Source organism: Aristolochia californica, unplaced genomic scaffold (genome assembly GCF_029961685.1).
Source record: "Aristolochia californica isolate CCGP_79_NKW_82.1479 unplaced genomic scaffold, dmAriCali1.0.hap1 SCAF_11, whole genome shotgun sequence".
In the NCBI taxonomy this organism is placed as follows: Eukaryota; Viridiplantae; Streptophyta; class Magnoliopsida; order Piperales; family Aristolochiaceae; genus Aristolochia; species Aristolochia californica.
The window spans coordinates 9564255-9572257 of record NW_027181782.1 but is presented as its reverse complement, the minus strand read 5'-3'; positions in this window follow the sequence as shown (position 1 = coordinate 9572257).

The window sequence follows — 8003 nt, the reverse complement described above, 5'->3', positions numbered from 1 at the left end:
AATAATTCGTAAATTTTATATTGTTTTCAAAAATCTTTTTTTTAGAACACTTTTCATTAACTCTAATTTATTAAAAATAAAAATTTAAATATTATTTATATTTAATGAAATGTGTTCTGACAAAATATTTTTTTGAAAACTTAAAAAAAAATATTATTAATTTTAAATTAGAAAATATCTTAAATTGATTATAAAAAGGTGTAAAATAGGTAAAAAACTAATTAATTAATATATTTATTTTATATTTTATTATTATAGATATACAATAATAAAAAGTGTATCGATAAATTTTATATCTAATCACTATTGAAAATTTTAAAATTTTTAATTAATAAATATTTTAAATCTATTATAAAATGTGTTAAATAGGTAAGAGTAAGATTTTTTAATTAATTAATATACTTGTTTTGTAAATATAAGGTAATAAAATGTGTATCAATATATTTAATTTTTAAACTCATTTTTCAATTAATAAATATTTTAAATTGATAATAAAAGGTCTTAAATAGGTAAGAGTAAGATTTTTAATTAATTAATATACTTATTTGTATTTTATTATTGTAAATCTAAGGTAATAAAAGTGTAACGATAAATTTTATTTCTAAACTCTATAATAAAATTTTAATTAATAAATATTTTAAATCGATAATAATAGGTATTGCATCCACATAATATTTAAACTGACCATGAAGGTTTTTTCTGTCATTTTATGACGTGGTAGATGATAAAGATGGAAACTCTACGTTGCATCTAGCTGTGATTAATCATGATCTTTCAATTGTGTATTTTCTCGCTACACACATTAGACTAGAAACTAGTACCGTGACCAATGAAGGTGTTAAGCCCTTGACCTAGCTATGGCAAATAGTGATCCCCAAGCATGGAAGTTCACAAGGTAATTTACCAATTTCAGAAGACCAAAGCGACAAACATTTTTTGCCAATTTTACCCAACTTTTTTAACATATTTAGATAAATGATGAAGTTTTGAACTTATTTAGAAAAATAATTGACTTTGACCGGTCAATTGAACACATGTAAAGTCAAAAGTGACACGTAGGCTTTGACCGATTACGTATCACCACGTCATCATGACAAATCAATACTCGGTGAGTCGAACGACACATCATCACCCGTGTAGGATGCCACATCATTAAATGAAAAAAAACCCTCGGTTTAAAATATAACATTTAAACCACGTCATCATCGACGTAGTACCTTCTATCATCGATTTAAAATATTTTATAAATTAAAAAAATATTTTACAATTGAAAAATCAAATTTATTGAAGCAATTTTTATTACCTTATATTTAAAATAATAAATTATTTAAAAGTATATTTATTAATTAAAAAATCTTACTCTTACCTATTTAAAACCATTTATTATTGATTAAAATATTTATTAATTAAAAAATATGAAAATTTTATATTAGAGTTTTAAAATGAAATTTATCGGTGCACTTTTAATTACTTTATATTAAAAAAATTATACTAATTAATTAAAAAATCTTACTCTTACCGATTTAGCATATTTTATTATCGATTTAAAATATTTATAAAATTAAAAAAATATGTTCAAAATTTTTTTTAGAGTTTAAAAATCAAATTTATTATAACAATTTTTATATTATTATTTTTAAAATAATAATTTATTAAACAGAATATTAATTAATTAAAAAATCTTACTCTTGACAGCAACTAGGCAATATGATACTATGACATCGGCTAGCCAATATACCCAACAGACCGATCTGTTAGGAGCGGAAAACTACCGCCTACAAGAGTGGACGGAACCACTCTAACACCCACCCCGCCCATTCTTGACCGCCTCTCACGGGATTTGAACGCAGGACATGGTGTGTCTAGCTCTGATACCATGACAGTAACTAGCCAATACACCCAACAGACGGATCTGTTAGGTGCAAAAAGTTACCGCCTATAAGAGTGGACATAACCACTCTGACAACTCTTACCTATTTAACACCCTTTATTATCGATTTAAAATATTTATTAACTAAAACAAATTTGAAAATTTTAGTTTAGAGTTTAAAAATAAAATTTATTGGTACACTTTTTATTACCTTATATTTCAAATAATCCATTATTAAAAAAATATATTAATGAATTAAAAAATCATACTCATACTATTTAACACCTTTTATTATTGATTTAAAATATTTATTAACTAAAAAAAATTAAAAATTTTATTTTTGATAAAATTTATCGGCACACTTTTCATTACGTTATATTTAAAATAATAAAAAATAAAATATGTATTCTAATTAATTTAAAAGTCTTACTCTTACTTATTTAACACATTTTATTATCGATTTAAAATATTTATTAAATAAAAATATTTTTCAAAAAAATTACTGTAGAGTTTAAAAATCAAATTTATCGGTACAAATTTTGTTACCTTATATTTAAAATAATAGAATATAAAATAAATTTATATTAATTAATTAAAAACCTTACTCCTACCTAATTAATACCTTTTATTATCGATTTAAAATATATAATAAATTAAAAATATTTAACATTTTTAGTTTAGACTTTACAAATCAAATTTTTTTGGTACACATTTTATTTCCTTATATTTAATATAGTAAAATATAAAATTATTATTTTAATTAATTAAAAATTTTACTCTTACCATTTTTACTCCTTTTATTATTGATTTAAAATATTTTTTAATTGAAAAAATATATGAAAAAATAATTGATGAATTTAGAAATAAAATTTAGAGCTGAGTACTGTACTTAGAGCTCTATTGGATAATAAGATAATCAGTAACTAAACAATATCAAAGCCAAAACATCAAAGGCGAGACAAGTAGATAACATCAACGATAATCAATTACCAATAGCATTCTCATAAACAGTGTTTGGACAACAAGGGTTTATATTGAAGCATTAAACATGAATATATCAATAGTTTCTATCAATCGTAATAGTTTACAAGCCTAGAGCTGAATGACTTTACTAAAAGGCAACAAGACAGCCTCTCCCAAAACAGATTGTCACCAATGACAAGATAGTGAGGCTCTAGCCAAAATCGAGTACTGCTCAAAGAGAATATCCATCTTGTCTTCCCAACAAAACTTCTACTTCGATCTCTACCTCATATTTCGGCATTTCCTCTTAGTCTCCTCATACAATTTTTCTTCCACTGCAAAATGCAACAAAGAACCCATATAAAAAGTATAGTTGACCAGAGACTTAGTCACATGATGAAACAAGCAGTAATTACATGTACCCAAAGATGTAAAAAATAGTAAATTTAAAAAAAATTCATTCAGTTTAGGTCAGCATATAGGGATCAATAGCATGACTTGTCTAATATAAGAAAACAACAAGCTCTAAGTATAGTATTGAGTAAGTCAAGGTCGTTACTCAAACATCTTGCTGAGTATGTCTTTGACATGTAAAATAAATTAAGAGGTATGCGAGAATTTGGAACAAATTCCCAACCACTATCGAATGTAAGACTATAATCCATGCAAACACTTGCATGATACCTAAGTTGTTTCAGTAGTGCAATTAAATGCCCAACAATGGCGGTTGAGTACAATGAGAAAATTATGGAGATTATCATAGACGAGAATATCTTTGTTGCATGCCTTTTGACAATTTTAAATAAACAAATGAAAATAACCATTACCACTACTTTCAAATACCAGACAAAATATCAATAGCTAAGCAGACTTGAGTTCGAGATATCTTTCTCTGCTTGAAAATTGTGAAGGCGAATGAAATGATATCACCGACGACTAGATTTGATGACACTTTGGTGAGGTAGTCACATGCAAATGTCAATCCCATCAGAAACTTGATTATTCTGCTGTCACTTCAAATCAAAACTGAATTTTATATCTCTGGTGCATATAAATGATGGCATGGGAGTGCTTACCCGGAACTAACCATGTATCCCAACACAGTGGCTGCAAGTAAAAAAGGAAGGTGAGTTCTAGCACTTATCCCTGGTGTTGTTGGTACAAAAAGTGTCAGAGCAAATGAAAACAATTTTCATAAGAAAAATAATAAAACTACGTAGACAAAATATATACCTAGACTCCAGTTAGCTTTATTACATGGGCACTAACCACAACTTCCACTAAGAACGGCTAAACAATGTAAAAATTTAAAATGACTAATTAATACATATAGAATACCAAAAAATAAAAGACAATTATCAATACTAATACTTAAATTTTACAAGTAGTGAAAATGTTCACCTTGGATTGTTACTTCCTGAAGTGCTTGTTGGGGCGTTAATTGGTCGGTTTAGACATTTTCTAGCATTATGCCCTGATTGTTTACATCGACAACAGACATAGGTACCACTTTCTCCTTTATCCATTTTTGTACGTATACGAACTGAACGTGGTTGATCGGGTTGTTCCTTTCAATAGATGGAGCAATTCGTACACTGTATTAGGCCAATAGAGTTTATCTTTAGGTGGATAGAATCCAATTGCATATGTTTGTCAATATGCCTCTATTGTATACCAAAGATCACACAATTGATTGAAATCATAATTGATTTTTCCACACATCGCAATTGCGTGGGCACAAGGAATTTTTTCCATTTGAAAGTGAGTGCATGTACATGTCATATTCTCCAAATCAACCTGATACATCCTTTCCTGATCCACACGGATTTCGTACACATTATCTTGATACCTCAAATTTACAAGCTCTTGCTATATCCACCTTAGTTTTTAGAGATGCATTAGCAGAGGGAGTACAAAATGATGTCATCTTTCCCACAATTTCATGTCTTTTCACAAAAAGTTTATTTAATCTATAAAATGTTCATGCCTCCAATGCTTCAATTGGAAGACTTATAGCACATGTCAAAACATTATTATAGCTTTATGACATATTGGTGGTCATCACACCAAAGCGAACATTGCCATCATGTGCCGCTGACCAAAACTCAAGACTCAATTCTCCTTCTGTCAATAATTCTTTTGCTCACTCACTTTGTTGCACAATCAACTCCATTGTCTGATCAAAATCTATAATATTAGTCTTCATTGCTACAAACCATGTGAGAGTAGTTAAAGTTTCATTTTTTAATATCTTATTGAATCAAAACATTATTAAAGCTCTAAGACATATTGGTGGTCATCACACCAAAGCGAACATTACCATCATGCGCCAATGACCAAAACTCAAGACTCGATTCTCCTTATGTCAATAATTCTTTTGCTCGCTCACTTTGTTGCACAATCAACTCCATTGTCTGATCAAAATCTATAATATTTGTCTTCATTGCTACAAACCATATGAGAGCTGTCAAAGTTTCATTTTTGAACATCATCTTGAATCAAAATATTATGAAAGCTCTAAGACATATTGATGGTAATAACACCAAAGCGAACATTGCCATCATGCGCCAATGACCAAAACTCAAGACTCACTTCTCCTACTGTCAATAATTCTTTTGCTCGCTCACTTTGTTGCACAATCAAATCTATTATCTGATCAAAATATATAATGTTTGTCTTCATTACTACAAACCATATGAGAGCAGTCAAAGTTTCATTTTTGAACATTTTCTTGAATCAAAATATTATTAAAACTCTAAGACATATTGTTGGTCATTACACCCAAGCGAACATTGCCATCATGCGCCAATGACCAAAACTCAGGACTCAATTCTTTTTCTGTCAATAATTCTTTTACTCGCTCACTTTGTTGCACAATCAACTCCATCATCTGATCAAAATCTAAATATTTGCCTTCATTACTACAAACCATATGAGAGCAGTCAAAGTTTCATTTTTGAACATCTTCTTGAAATTGGCAACTATATGACGAATACAAAAACGATGAAAACATCTTGGCATTGGAAATTGTCTCTGGACCGCCCTTATCAAAACCTTTTCACAATTTGAAATTAAAGTAAAGGGTCTTCTTCCTTGATTAAAAAAACGTCTAGACAAGCTAAAAACCATTCTCAACTTTTTTGATTTTTTGATTTAACAACAGCAAATGCTGGAGGAAAAATAGAATTATCCCCATCAAGAGTAGTAACAATCAACAGACATGTTGGATACTTCATATATATTTATGTTCCATCAACACTAATAAGGGGTCTATAGTATTGGAATCTAGCAATGGATGACCCAACTGCTCAAAATACACATTTAAATATCCTTTCATGACCAAATTCATCACAACATAGTATGTATTCATTTGCTGGATTCGACTCTTTGGCAAAGGTTGAGAGAAAATCCACGTTTAGAGAGGAAAATGTCATTAAAAAGCAATTGAAATATCAAAGTGGCATCCACCCAATTGACACTAAATTTGGTTGGTTGTAATAAGGAATCCAATCTCGTTTATTTCTTTAAAGACCCTCTAATTTTGTCTATTTTTCTGAATATTTATTTGTATTTATTTGTTTGGGAAAATTTTAAATATTCAAGTAATTTTACCCCTTTACCCGTTACTATTTATTAAATGAAAAATATATTTATAATTTTTATAAAGATAATTTAGTTGATGTGTTTCTAATAAAAATATAGTTATGCAAGTAGAGGTAAAATAGGCTAGTCTATTTCTTCCTATATTGATATATATTAACTATGATTTTCATTAATTTATATTTCTTTTTTGTATGACTATATTTTGAGTTTTATAATTTTATAAAAATCTTTTGTTTTATCTATTTATTTAATTTATTCAAGCCCAAAAAAGGGAACAAAGGTCTCCATAAAAAAGTTGCCTAGCACTTTATATCAGCAGATTCACTACTCTGTTCCTCGTTCTTGGACAACTGGAGACCATCCTTGTCTCAGTTACAAGTTTCTTATTCTTTGGTAAAGAAGGTACTAGAATTAGCATGCTTTGACAACTTTTTCTAAAAGTGGCTCTTGGCATGGTTTTGGCCACCACAAGAACTTGACAGATTGAAATTGATAAAATCAAATGATGCATTTGATTGATCTCCCTCTAAGTATGCTTTCATAGATTTTTTTTTTTATTTGGTACTTGGTAGATTTTTAATGTCCTCTTATAACTATGTATGATTTAACTTCTTCAACATACTTTTTTTTATTTAAAATTTTAATCTGAATTATATCATGTTTAATAATTTTATATTCTTTATACATATATTAGTCTAAATTAAGCTTGTTGTCCCCCAAAAAATTGCTTTATATGGAGATTAGACCAAGTCAGTAAGCATATTTTGTTTTAGCTGGGATACGCTTATAAATCCTCTAATTGACAACCCTCCAACAAATTAGAGAATTCAAAGAACAAACGAAGATTACAGAGATAAACTCATGGATGTTTCGCATAATGCACCATCAACGAAGGAAACCAACTGGGATACACTATTGAGGAACTCTCTTAACTTGGGATCTTGATTCTTTGGCCATCTAGAAATCCTGAAGTTCGTGGAATAAAAAAAATTGAGAATGGAAAGGGAAAGGCATAGTTTTTACAAATCTACGAGAGATAGGGAGCTGTCGCTTAATGTCTGTAAACAGTGGCCAACATCCTTTATGCTTCGAGGGCTAAGTAAAAAACAGAGGATTGGATAAGAAACCTTCAAATTTTTGACTTTTGAGGAATAAAACCATCTTTAATCATTTAATTATAATAGAATCACTTCGTAAAAGAAAGAGGGATTAACTCTTTTCTCTCCTCCGAGTTCCAACACCAAGAAAGAAGGAAAACGGATCGTACAAGAAGAGGAAGACTAACAGGCAACTCCCTCTACTCGCAGACAGGAGGTCCTGAGTGAAAATTACTTCCTCACTAAAATCTAAGCATTTTGATAAAGCCATAATTGTAAGCATTTCAGAAATCGAAACAAAATCTCTTATAAACCAGTTATATAGTTTCGAGAAAAGTTTACAAGATAGATCAATGACTTCCAGAATAAGATTGTAGTCCAAGATATCGATTAAAGAATTAGTAATTAATATAAAGAATCAAAGAAACTTTCACAGTGAAACACAAAATTAAATACAAGTGTCTGTTTAC